We start from the raw sequence: 14,835 nt of genomic DNA, 5'->3' as shown, positions 1-14,835 counted from the left end.
GCAAAGTTAAGCCAAAGCTCATGGATCAAAAATAATTAATGTAACAGATTGCATGAGGACATGCAATAGCTTCAGTTGGAGGGTATGTTGGGCCTTGAAATTTTCATTCACTTCCATTACATTTTCACTTATATTTCCATATTGTCATCTTCACTCCACCTCGATTTTATTACATTTACCTCCATTTCAATACATTTACCTTACCATTATTATTATTGAGTCACATTTATGTTTTTCCAAACTTTATTTATTCTTAGCATTTTTAAATGAATTTATGGTTAGAAATTAGAAAATAATGTGCATATGCTTATACCTAACAAGTGGGATGAGATTGTTGACATGTGTAGGTTAAAAGGAAGCTTCTAAAAGACCCTTATGTGGCCTCCCAAAGCCAAATTCGAATTTGAGTGGATAAGATCATGGGATCATGAGGATATGTGTCTCATTTCTTATTTGTATTGAAACTCTAAGAGGACATGTGTCTTATCATTTCCTATTTTGATTGTAACTCTAGAGGTATGGGGAGAGATTCATGGACTCTCATTAATGAGATAATCTCTCATCTTTTTGTATAAATATGGGAAGTTTTCTCCTATCATTGGAGATGTGTAAAATTGGAGTTATGCTCAAGCTTTGAATACATAATTAGATTGTTGCACTTTATTCATGAATGTTCCTTCATTTTGACTTGGTTTTGCTTACATATGGAGCATCTCGATTTACCATCTCTCACACTTTTAGATCAGCTACCTAAAATGTGTGAGATTTAATTTCTTTTGTAGATTAAAGTTCATTTTCTTTCTTAGTATTAGTTTTAGAATGACTGTATAATCTTTGCTTTCTAAAAACATTTCAATAGGGAAGATTTATGTATTTTCCAATTGGATTAAGTTTGAGGCAAGAGCTTATAGTTATTTAGTTTTCTTTCATGTTCTGTTATTTACTTTCTTAGATCAAATTATCAATTCATTATATAATTGAATAAAAGATCAGGCCAAGAAGGTGACTTCAAATTGGGTGACTGAATGTTCAACCTATGCAATCATTGAGCTTTACTTTTTCATGATTTTACATTTGCTTTTAAGATCCTCATTTAATTGCATTAACTGATATTTCTAAATATCATTCTAAGAAATTGATTTAATCATATTTCAAAATTGAATGGTTGAATATTTAATACATGCAATTACTGAGTTATTTCTGCACACTTTACTTGTTTTTCTAGGACATCAGAAGTTAAAGTATAAATAGTTGCTTACACATCATCTCAAGAAGGTAACACTTCATAATTGAATGCTGGAGTAACTAAGTATACATTAGTTGTTTTTGATTTCACAGGTTAGTTGAATTTAATTTTCATTATTTGATTTCATAGATTATATGAATTGGTTTTCGTTATTTTATAGTTAGATTGATCTAAACTGAAAGACAATTTATAACACATATAGTGCATGCATGCTTCACAAGTTTACGAAACCCCCGGGTTGACAAATTAAAGGACAGGCAATCACTTTGCCCCAACATCCACCACACCAGTCAATGGAATCTTAGGACCAAACAAGAAACATACACTACCATGATTTACTGCAATCCCTCCACTATTGATAAAGGGATCACTAGGCCTAAACATGCCTCCGGATTTCTTCACCAATACCTTGAGGAATTTTCCCATCTCCACCCTTAGGATTTACTGTGTATCCTGCCATTACCAGTCAAGGGATTCCTAGAACCTTGGGAATTTTCCTAAGCCCAATTCACTTGGTTTCAAAACCATCTGACAATCCATCTCAACCAAATGAAAGAACCCCATCACACCATGGCTATCTTGAAATGGTAAGATAAGATTGAAACCACTGTAAAACTTGGCAAAACCCATTCCAATGACAAAAAGAGAACCAAATAAATACATGCATGTACCATGCATGCCTAAACTAGCAAGGAAATCATACATTCAACTCGATACCTACAAGTAATCCTATTGTAGTTGTTTGATCCAGCTCTTCCTTACTTGATCCTTGCTTCAGTTTTATTTCTTTTCCTTACTTTGCCTTCCTTTCTCCAATGCTAGACTACTCCAAGAATCTTCTAAGTGTGCAAGAGTATGGGAGAGAGAGTGAATAGAGAGAAAGCTCCAAAACTGAACTGACAAAAGCTACGAATTGATCCTGATAAGCCTTTTTATTAATGAGGCCTCTATTTTCTTCAATTTCCATTATTTTTCCTTCAATTTCTTCCTCACATGCAACATGTGGCCAATAACCTTCCATTTTTCCTATTTTTCATTATTTCATAAATAGAATTCCAATTGATGCATATTTTCATTTTCAAAGTCTTTTCTATTGCCTTTGCTAATTTCCTTATCCATAATAAACAAAATGAACACCCACTAGGATTTATTGCCCAAGATTCAGCTTGGAATATGTGTCCCATGATCTTGGTCTTATTTTTCTTTTATTAACTTTATTACATGAACTTTTAACCCGGGGTTGTTATATAGCCCTCCCCCTTAGGGTAACACCATCCTCAGTGTTCAATGACATCTACAACTAGCAAGATTGTTGTAGACCAAAACATACTACCCATGGAGATTTATAACTTAGCTCGATGCAATATTTACAATATCCACCTACTGAAAAGAAAAACCATCATGGAAAACATAACTACATGACAACCATACTGCTTATTGGAGATTTATAACACAACCCATTGTAATATTTATAATAACAACCATACATAAATATGTACATATAACAAAAATCATTTTCCTTCATCGACAAATAATGAAGGATACATAGTCGGCATCTAATCAACCATCTCCCACGTAGATTCATTGGGCCCAAAGTGCTTCCACTACACTTTAACTTGTTTTATTGTTTGGTTCCAGAGCATGAGCATTTTTCACTGTAATATTCACTGAGGTTCTTACTGGAATTCTCCTTCTAGCTCCACCTGTAATATAGGCCAATCAATAACATGATAAACATATTTTACATATCCCTTAAGCAATGAAACATGGAAAACATCATGGAATTTCATTATCAGAAGCAGTGAAATTTTATAGGCCACTAGTCCAATCCTTTCAAGGATCTTGAAAGCCCTGCAATACCAAGGTGCTAACTTTTCAGATGACCCAATCCTTAATGATCTCTTCTTGGGATTGGTACACAAGTACATATGTTCCCCAACCTAAAACGCCTTAAATACCTTGTGTTGGTATACATAACTCTTTTTTCTATCACGTGCTACCTTTAAATTTTTCTTGATAACCTGTATTTGTTGTTCCATGTATGCCAACATATCCAGTCCTATCAACACCACATTCATTAGACCACTCCAACTGATGGAAGTATTACAAATCTATCCATAAAGTGCCTCAAATGAACTTATCCTCAGTTACTCCTAATAATCATTATTGTATGCAAACTCAACCAGTGGAAGATACTCTTCCCACTTTCGTTGTTGATGCATAACATACATTCTCTACATGTCCTCCAAAATCCTATTGACCCTCTCTGTTTGTCCATTTGTCTATGGATGATAAGTTGTACTGAAGGCCAAATCTGTACCCAAACCTACAAATAACTCCTTCCAAGACCTAGAAGTGAACTTAGCATCTCTATTTGACACAATCGTCTTCGTAACACTATGCAACCTCACTATCTCTTTAATGAAGACCTATGTTACCTCACTAGTTGAATAAGTAGACTTCACTGGAATGAAGTTTGATAACTTTGTCAATCTTCCAACCACAACCATAATATCATCATGCTGTCTAGATGTCCTCAGCAAACATGTAATGAAATCCATGGAAATGACCTCCCATTTCCACTCTCGAATCAGAATCGGTTGTAGTAGACCACCTAGATGCCTCCACTTTTCTTTTACTTATTGAAAATCCAAACTTTGCCACTTCCTTCATCAGATTCGGCAAGTAGTAGAACATATTCACCACTTTCAATGTCTTATGATATCTTAGGTGACCTGAATATGATTTAACATGAAATTCACTCAAGATAAGCTTCTTGAGTTCACTATAGTCTGACACGTAGATCATGTCCCTAAATCTAACAAAATCATCTTCTATGAGACGATAGTCCACATCTTGATCACATGTACCCTACTGCTATGACCTATGACTAAGCTCCCTATACCTGTCATCCTGCTATCCTTCCTATAAGATCCGATCCTATAAATCTATTCCATATGAACTCATAGATTCTATGTGATTTACTTGTACTCTTTTGCTAAGAGCATCTGCAACCATGTTCTCTTTTCCTTTAATGTACCTGATCTCATAGTCAAACTCACTGATCACATCCAACCATCTAACTTTCCTAGAATGCATATTTGGTTGGTCAGACAAGCACCTTAGCCCACTATGATCACTCATCAAGATGAATCTCCTACAAAGAAGATGGTTCCTCCACATCTTCAATGCATAAATTATTAATGTCAACATGTGTCACATAGTTCTACTCATGCTCATTCAGTTTACTTGATTTGTAACATACTACCTATACCTCTTGCAACAAGACTCCACCAAGTCCTCTCTTACAAGTATCTATACACAACACAAAATCTTTATGAGAATTTGCAATATTTAGAAATGGAGCATTTGTCAACAATTGCTTCAACTACTCAAAGCTAGTTGCACATTCTTCTCTCCATTCAAATTTCTTTCCTTTCCTCTGCAATAGTGTAATAGGATAGGAAATCTATGAGAATTTCTTGATGAACCTCTTGTAGTAACCTGCTAACCCCATGAATGATCTTACCTCATCTACATTCCTATGAGCTACCCATTCCATGATAGTTCTTATCTTTTCTGAATCCATTGCTATGCCTTCCTTCGATACAACATGTACTAAGTGATGTACCTTTGTTTGAAAGAAACTGCATTTGCTAAGTTTGGCATACAACTTATGCTCTCTTAGTAGTATCAATATTGTTGCTAAGTGCTCGGCATTCCCTTCCTCATTATTGTAATATATCAATATATCATCAATGAATATAATAAAAAACTTGTCCAGAATAGGATGCAACACACTATTCATTAAACACATGAAATTAGTTGGAGCATCAGTCAAACAAAAAGGAAGTACAACAAAATCGTAATGCCCATACTTGGTTCAGAAAGTAGTCTTGTAGATGTCCTCTTCTTTGATGTGTACCTAATGGTATGTTGATCTCAAATCGATCTTCGAGAACACTGCTACCCCCTTCATTTGGTCAAACAAGTCGTCAATCGTTGACAAAGCATACATGTTCTTAATCGTCACCTTATTCAACTACACGTAATCAATACATAACCTGAGAGTACCATCCTTCTTCTTCACAAAAAACATTGGTGCAGCCCAAGGTGACACACTTGGCCTAATGTATCCCTTGTCAAGCATTTCCTTTAGCTGCAACTTCAATTCTACTAACTTTGGAGTGCTCATTCTATATGGTTCCTTTAATGCTGGTGTTTCCCCTGGTACCAACTCAATAGAAAATTCCACTTGCTTGTGAGGCAGAAACTCTGAAATCTATGCTAGGAATACAACATGAAACTATTGTAGAACTCGATACATGTTCAAGATTTTTGCATCCTCAACGTCCTTACCTTTATCACTGGAGATATGAACTACAAACAACACACATCCTTTCCTGCGACTATACTTCATCTTCATAGTTGTAACCATTCTAACTAATTTTTCCTTCTTCTTACCATTCTCTATTCTCCATTATCATTCAAGTGCTCAATAGCCTTGTCATAACAATCGACCTTAGTCTTGTGAAGATACAACCAATCCATACCCAGAAGCATACTGTATGATCCCAATGGAAGTACATTTAGATGCACTGATGTAGGCATACCATTGAACTCAAATGAAAAATCTCTTACCCATTGATGAACTCTATTCTTATTACCTATGGCCAACTGCACTAACCAAGACTTTGCATGCACTTTTTTATTCAAACCACACTTATCCTCCAGGTTAGGATTAACATAACTATAATTATATCAAGATTCAATCAAAATAGAAAAAACTTGATCAAAAACATTATCGTCCATCTCGATATCAGATGTCTGGTGATCCGTCTACCTGTTATCCAACGCTGCATAGATCCAAGGAATGATCTGCCCCACATCCCAACTTGTTTGCACTTCCTGTGCACTATATATTTGAGGCCTACCACCCTAATATGATGGGAAATACCTCTTGAGATGCTCCTTGCCACATATCCAATACTGCAATTATCCCTTACCTTCACCTTTATTCTACTGCCCTCTAGGCTATGACCCATGTCCCTTTACAGCTACATTAAACTTCTTATAAGGAAAAATATTCTCTTTCTCACTTGCATCGTGGGGCCTTGTTCGCTTTGGTAGCCATTTACCTTTAATCTTGTCTTTCCCTTTCCAACCTTACTAAGACTTTTCCTTACACTTCGATTGTTCATAACATTGCTTCAACATTCTAATGGCTTCTTCAAGTGACTGAGGCTCATCATACTCAATATGATTTTTACATGCTAATGGTAATCCTTAATATATGGTACATACCTAAATATATCCATGATCTTAGTTGTGTACTCCTCATCTGTCATTGATCTCATCTTCAGCTCATAGAAATCCTTAGCTTTACTGTCATAGTACCTCTCTCACGAGTACTTCTTTTGGAAAATCCTTTTGAACTCGTGCCAAATTAACTCCTTTGTCTTGATATCTAAGACCTACTTCACATCTTCCCACCAGATGTTCGCTTTCCCTTTAAGGCTAAAAATAACTATCCTAGCCTTCATGTTCTCTGTGTAATCATGCAGCTCAAATATTTTCTTCATTCCAAGCAACCATGCCTGTACATCCTCTGAAGTCTTCAGCTCTCCATCAAATGTAGGTGGCTTGCATTTCTTGAACTCACACAGAAAATATCCCCTGTCACTCATCCTGTAATGATGATAATGATGATTATCATGATACTTGTCTAAACTGGAACAAGAGTAAATCCCATGTGCACTTCCTTTCCTATCAGGTGTACCCAACAATATAACATCCCTGACAGTATCATCCATGTATTTCGTGTTCCCATCATGAGATGTGCTACAATAGGCTCCATTAGTTTTGTCCTCCTCTTCATGCCTAATCCTAATCGATCTCTATATATACAAATTTGATAAACTCTGAATGATAACTACATTGGCCTCTACTTGTTTCTACTGTGCCTTAGAAAGTCTCTCCTATGACTGAATGATTCTATCATTACATACTTTGCAACTTCTTATTTCTACCTTCAAACTTATCAAAGTGTCAACTATGTGAGGGGAGTACTCATCACCATGCTTCTCAACTGATCTGTAGGGAGAGTCACATGAACTGTGGTCCACCATTTTTCTACTCATATTTGACCCTCTACTTCCTGCAAGTATACCATGTTAGCTAAATGAAAATATAATCATAAATAACATACCTCAGTATAGTTCAAGGGAGGATATCTCATCTGCAAGATCAACCAGATTAACACAATACATGTATAATCATAATCATAACAATATATCAACATCATCTCAGTCATTATCTAGATACCATGCATGACAATACAAATTTCATACCATGACCATAAAAAGTATGCATCACAAAAATTTAGACACTGACATGCATAAAAAATGCATATATGAACGACATGCATTCATGATAACCACATCCCAAAAACAACATCAACAACTGCTACGTGTCAATTTAATTGTAAGAATGACCTTCACCATGCATACAGAGCAAGCACATATACAACCTACATATATGCATAAAAAACACATTTTGTTAGAATTATGATGCATGTGTTGTCCTTGATGGAAACTCACTTGTAACATAACAAGTATATGGTAACTAGATGAATCCACATGTCAGTTCAGAGGTGATAGAGTGATGGAACAAAATTACAGAATGATGGGAAAAAGGTTTACAGATCATAATTAGATGTTTGATAAAAGTGAATATTTGAAGATCTATCTGCGGGTTTGTCAAGACCAAGTCGCGTATACACGTAGGTGCAAAGAAGAAAAGTTGGGTACATGTTGGAACACTAATTTAAGAATAGGAAGGGTCTTTACAATGGTATTAGCCCACAATATTGAGCGTAGTAACAATTACTTGATCCCGTCCAAGATTACCATTGGCACTAGTGTAGTTTTGACTCATGGTATTGGCTAAGGCTCTAACTATATAAGGACGTGAAGATCAGAGTACTAAATGTGCATGTGAAATGATTTTTGATGAATACTTCAATATGAAGAATATTTTCATTGCAAGGGCCATAATTGACACATAGATATGAAATAATTATGCACCGATGAATACAATGATGGATAAGGATCATCAGACCTGAAATGACTTTCCATTATATGATTTTCTCATGTATTGACTAGATCTAAGTATTGATGCATGTTTTCATCTCTGAATATTATGATATGGGTCTTTCTGAAGTTCTGAAGCGTTGCACAATTTTAGGTCAAAATTTGCAAATTTGTATGCAGGTTGGTCTCAGCAAAGTCACGTATACATATCGATTTGTCTCTTCAAATTCACGTACATAAAGGAAGCGTTTATGTTCATAAATGACTGATCAAGCTAATCAATGCTACTATATCTCTGATGTCTGTCAATGATGTCCTCATGTTGATCTGGGTTGAGTGATAATGTCTAAAGTAGAACTGATTGAATAATGAAGTTGAATTTGGTTATATGTTTATTGGTTGAAAATATTATTGATGTTGCTAACTGTATGAGGGTTCTGTAAGCTAACAAAATATTTGAGAATAACTATGGTCAACTCTATGTCTGGTTCAGAATTACAAGTTTTTATTATATTGAGATATTTACGCAGGTGCTCTATAGAAAAGCACGTATACACGCGAGTTACCTTAAGTGAAGTAGCATATACATGTTGGCATATGAATGATCTAGGTTGCAGTTGATTCTGTGTGTTGATGCAGTATTCTAAGTTCAGTTCTGTGTTCTGGTTAGAGTGATCTCACTATTCTGTTTGAATTAAGTTGGTGTTTGCTTCAGTCGATCTACAAGTTGTGATGTATTAAAGAAGGTGGATCTAGTGTGTAAATCACATGAAAAATCTAGGTGAATAAATAAACGACACCACTTTAGTAGAGAAAATATTAAGATCTCTAACTCCTAGATTCGAGTCAAAAGTGTCTACCATTGAAGAGAAGCAAGATCTACAGACTCTTATTATTGTTCAACTTCACAGGATCCTGACTGCTTTTGAAATGAGGAAAGGAGGTCCCTCATAAGTCAGAGAAGTAGCATTTAAAGCATATGCAAAAGGAAAATAAAAGGAAGAACACAAGGAATCAGGATATATATCAGAAGAAGATCAGGTGAACTTTGTAAAGAAAATTAAACTGGGAACTAGAAGGTTCAGAGGTAATCGTCCCTTCAAATGTTTTTCTTATGGTAGAGTTGGTCATTATGTTGCTAAATGTCATCATAAAGACAACCATGACAAAGGAAAGGATACTGCAAAAGGTAATAGGAGACAGTTGAAAAATAAAAGAAGTTATTATAATCATGAAGATAGTGATGGCTTGTCAAATAGTGAAGAAGGAGAATCTGATCACGCTCTTAAATTACTCATGGGTTTTGAGAAAAATACTAATGAGTCTAATGATAAATTTTTGGATGCTTTAGAGGAAAAATATTTCTTTGAATAAATTACTCAACTCAAATTTTTTTTGGAAGAAAACAAAGTAGCCATATATACATTGAAGCATCAACTCATAGAAAAGGAAAATCATAATGACAAGTTAGAATGTGAAGTAGTAAGTCTAAGAAAGGAACTTGAGAAAATAAAAACTCTAAATCTTAGATTTGCTAAAGGATTTGAAACCTTAGATGAAATTATCAAGGTACAATTATCTCCTCTTATGAAGACAGATCTTGGATACACTGGAGAAACATCTTAAATAGAAAAGCCTCCAGGCCCATCGGAAGCTATATAAATGCAGCAAAAACCAATCAATAAAGCTTCAATCCTCAAAAAAAGAATAAATCCATTCCACAGGTAAATCATGTTCACTCTAATCCAAGGATGAACAAAAAAAAAAGCACGAGTAAAAAGGTAAACAACACCAAAAGATTCTATGATCACATAAATTTATTCTTTAATGGAAAATGTTTCTCATGTCATAATTTTGGTCATAAGTTTGCTCAATGTATTGCATACAAAACCATCATGAATAGAGAAGCAAGAAAACAAAGGAATGAGACATGAGTCAAGAAGAAAACTTATAATTACTTCTCACCTCTTAAAGATGAAATGGAATTCTCATTTTGAAATAACTTTGAACATGAAGAATCTAAATGCAGGAGAAAATTACAACCAACATCTCAAAAAGATCAAATATCAACAAATTCTAAGGTAAGGAAAAGGAAGGAGTTACAATTTGAAAATTGTGGCATAACATTGTTTATAGAAGGACAAGAAAATAAATGTTACATTGATAGCAGATGCTCAAAACACATGACAACTGATAAATATAAACTTATTTCATACAATGCTTTAGAGAAAGAAAAGAATGTCACTTTTGGGAATGACTCACCCGTTGTCATTAAGGGTAAAGGTTCTGCGTTTCTAAAAGAAAAGGTTAAATATGGGAATGTTATGTTTGTTTATGGATTAAAGCATAAATTTTTTAGTGTTAGCCAAATGTGTGACCAAGGAAATGAGGTGGTATTCCGATCAAAAGAATGTGTGGTTCATGAACTTGACATAGGAAAGACCATAATAAAAGGAACAAGAACCTCGAGAAATCTATATATATTGAAAGGTGGCCAAGAACAATGTTACCTAGGCAAGGCAGAGGAAAATTGGTTATGGCACAGAAGGTTGGGACATCTAATCTTCTCTCAAATAAGAAAATCAAGCAGGCTCAAAGTTGTTCATGATCTACCCAACATCACCCTACCATAAAGTACCATATGTAAGTCATGTCAATTCGGTAAGCAAACCAGAGTTCAATTCAATGCCAAAGAAGGATCAACAAGTAAGCCTCTTGAACTTATACATACTGATTTGTGTGGACTAGTAAGGAAAAAGTCACCTCATGGAGAACAATACTATATCTTATTCATTGATGACTTTTCTAGAATGTGTTGGATCGGTTTATTGAAACACAAAGATGAAGCATTTGATAAATTTAAAGTATTCAAAGCATTAGTTGAAAATTAATTAGATCTAAAAATCAAATGTATTAGATTTGACCGAGGAGGAGAACGCATAACAGATGAATTCTTTGATTTTTGTGAACAACATGTCATAGAAAGACAAGTTTTTGTAGCTAAAACTCCTCAACGAAATGGCATGGTAGAAAGAATGAATAGAACTGTTCAACAACTGGCTCGTGTTATGCTTGATGCGTTTGGGACTCCTGACACCTTTTGGGGTGAAGCTGCACATACCGTAGTAAATATTCTCAACAAGGCTCATGTTCGTGTGAATAGTGATAAAACTTTGTATGAACTTTGGTATGGTAAGCCTGCCACTATAAATCATTTTAAAGTTTTTGGAAGTAAATGTTTCATAAAAAATAACGATGAAAAACTTGGTAAGTTTGAAGCTAGAGAAGATGAAGGAATATTTGTTGGTTACTCATCTAGAAGCAAAGGATACAAATTTTACAATAAGAGACTTCAAAAAATTGTTGAATGCATTTATGTTGTGATTGATGAAGCATGCACAGATCCCAAAAAGGTAACATCAGCAAAATAGGATGATGATGATGATGAATGCTTTCCCACATCAAATAACAATGATATAGAAGAAGAAACTAATGAAGCAATAGAAAAAGACACATCAGACAAAGAAAAGGATCCATCCCGGTATGTTCAAAAGAATCATCCAGAAACTCAAATTCTAAGAGAAAATGAATTTGGGGTGTAAACAAGAAGAACCCTTGTAGCATATCCTAATCATCTAGCTTTATTATCCACCATTGAACCACCAAATGTAAATCTAGCTAGTAAAGATGAATGTTAGGTTAATCCCATGAATAAAGAGCTTGATCAAATTGAAAAGAATGATACTTGGGAATTGCTTCCAAGGCCTCATGATAAAAATGTTATTGGGACAAAATGGATATTCAAAAATAAGTTGAATGAAAATGGAGAGGTCATTAGGAATAAAGCTAGACTTGTTTGTAAAGGTTATGCTCAACAAGAAGGTATATACTTTGAAGAAACATTTTCTCTAGTAGCCAGACTTGAAGCCATAAGAATGTTTCTTGCACTTTCAAGTTTCTGACATTTCAAAGTTTATCAAATGGATGTAAAATCTACTTTCCTTAATGGAGATCTAGAAGAAGAGGTATATATTGAACAACCGGAAGGTTTCATTTTGGGGAATGATTAAAACCTTGTATGCAAACTCAAAAAGGCTTTATATGGGCTAAAACAAGCTCCGCAGGCATGGTATTATTGTCTTGACAAATATCTTCAACAACAAGTTTTCACAAAAGGATCTGCAACAACAACTTGTACACAAAAAATTGAGTATGATACACTACTAATTATTGTTCTTTATGTTGATGATATCATCTTTGGTAGTAATGAAGAACCTATGAGTCAAAAATTTTCTTCTGTTATGCAACAAGAATTATAAATGTCTTTACTTGGGGAACTAACCTACTTTCTTGGTCTACATGTGCAGCAAGAAAAATATTGCATCTTTCTCTCACAAACAAAATATCTCAAGCAGATTCTGAAGAAGTATGGGATGGAAGATTTCAAACCTTTATGTACTCTCATGATGACAGGATGTAGCCTCAGTTCTAATGATGATTCTCCCATAGTAAACCAACTAGAGTACAGGTCTATGATTGGAAGTCTTCTTTATCTAATAGGTACCAGACTAGATATCATGCATGCAGTTGGGATTGTTGGACATTTCCAAGCCAATCCAAAGGAATCACATCTTCAGGTAGTAAAGAGAATATTCAAATATCTCCAAGGAACCCAAGAATTTGGTCTATGGTATCTTCAGATGCAGATCTTAACCTTCATGCATATAGAGATGTGGATTGGGCTAAAAATGTTGATGACCAGAAAAGCACTAGTGGAGGTGCATTTTACATGGGCCTCGATTGATATCTTGTTTCAACAAGAAACAAAGTTCCATTTCCTTATCTATAGCAGAATCAGAATATGTGGTTGTTGCATCTTGTTGCACACAACTTCTCTGGATGATGAAAACATTACATGATATAAAAATCAAATGTTCTCCACTCATCTCCATCCTATGTGATAATACAAGTGCTATTATTATTTCGAAAAATGTTGTTATGCACTCCAAGACAAAGCATATTCTAGTTAAGTATCACTTTCTATGAGAACAAGTGCTTGAGAAAAACGTTAAATTGGAGTATGTTCCTTCCAAAGAACAAGTTGTTGATATATTTACTAAACCTCTTCCTAGAGAAGCATTTGAATATCTCAGACAGAAACTGGGAGTTATCTCTGCCTCATTTTTTTGTTAATCTAGTCTGCTTAGTCTACAGGTGAAAATTAAGAAGGCTGCTTTATGTACGTGGGTTTCATGAAGTATAGTCGCGAATATACGTGATTTTCTTTGCAGATAGTCACATATGCTTTTCTCTTATAGAAATACAGTGGGACAGACTCAAGATCAACCTATGACATGCTACTGACATCTATGATTTGATTTTTCTTGGTCTGGTGTTGATGGTTACAATCTACTGATATGGTATTGATTTATGTTTTTCTCATTGATATTTATTTGATTGATGAAGATGCTTTGATGAATGAGTTGTTGACAATGAATAGGGAGCACAGGTTCAGGGGGAGCATTAGCCTTGCAGAATATAATGCATTGTTGGCATTATGGTTGCTGAATTATGCTACTATTAAGATATTTTGGTCTCATTTATTAATGTCATATATGTCATTTGATGTAAAGGTCATGTGGAGACCTATGATGTAATAATTGTCATATTCAGCCATGTATGGACTTTTGAGGTCATGTCAAATATGTAATCTCACTTGGTTGGGTAGTAGTGTTGAAAATAGCAACAAGAAATGCTAAAAATAGCATTGCTATAAATAGCATTTCAGGTACCAATGTTGGACATAGCAATAGGGAATGAAAAATGGAAATGCTAAAAATAGAATTTTGGGATACATTCCAATTTTAGTTAGTCCCTGAACTAAAATTGTGAATTAAAATTGGAATTTGATCTTAGCAGTTGTTTGAAAAATAATTAATTAATTCATCTTGAGTTGATTAGTTGAGGAAAATCAAACATGAAGTCTATGTGAGGACATGCAACAGTTATTCCTTTAATTGAGGAAATTATTCCTTAATTAAAGTAATCAGGATGAGTTGTACTTTGAGTTGTAATTAGTTAGCTCAGTTAACTGAGTTAAGTCCAGTTAGATTAGTTCCAACAGTTGGAGGAATTGATTGTGAGTTCAGTTAGTTAATGCTTGCATGCATGTAACTACTGCACTTCAGATAACTGAATATTCTCTCATAAATAACTCATGCATGTCAGTTCTGTCAGAGACCCAATTGAGATTAGATGGTGGGACAGTGTACTATTAGTTGGAGGAATTCTCCTATAAAGGAAACTCATCCATGCAGAAGGAATCATCTCCTTCAGGATTGCGCAGTTATTTCTGAGTTTAATGAGTTGGGTGAGGCCAGACTTCACGCAAGTGGCAGCATTGGACCCCAGGAAAAATTGCGCAAGGAAATAGGAGGCTTGGAGGGTTGAGGATAGTCATATGTTGTGTCTATTTAGTCTGTGAGCGGTGTTGAGGGA

This window comes from Pinus tabuliformis, chromosome J (assembly GCF_031772625.1).
Source record: "Pinus tabuliformis cultivar Carrire ecotype Pingquan chromosome J, CPIR1, whole genome shotgun sequence".
NCBI lineage: Eukaryota > Viridiplantae > Streptophyta > Pinopsida > Pinales > Pinaceae > Pinus > Pinus tabuliformis.
This window is presented reverse-complemented; position numbering follows the sequence as displayed.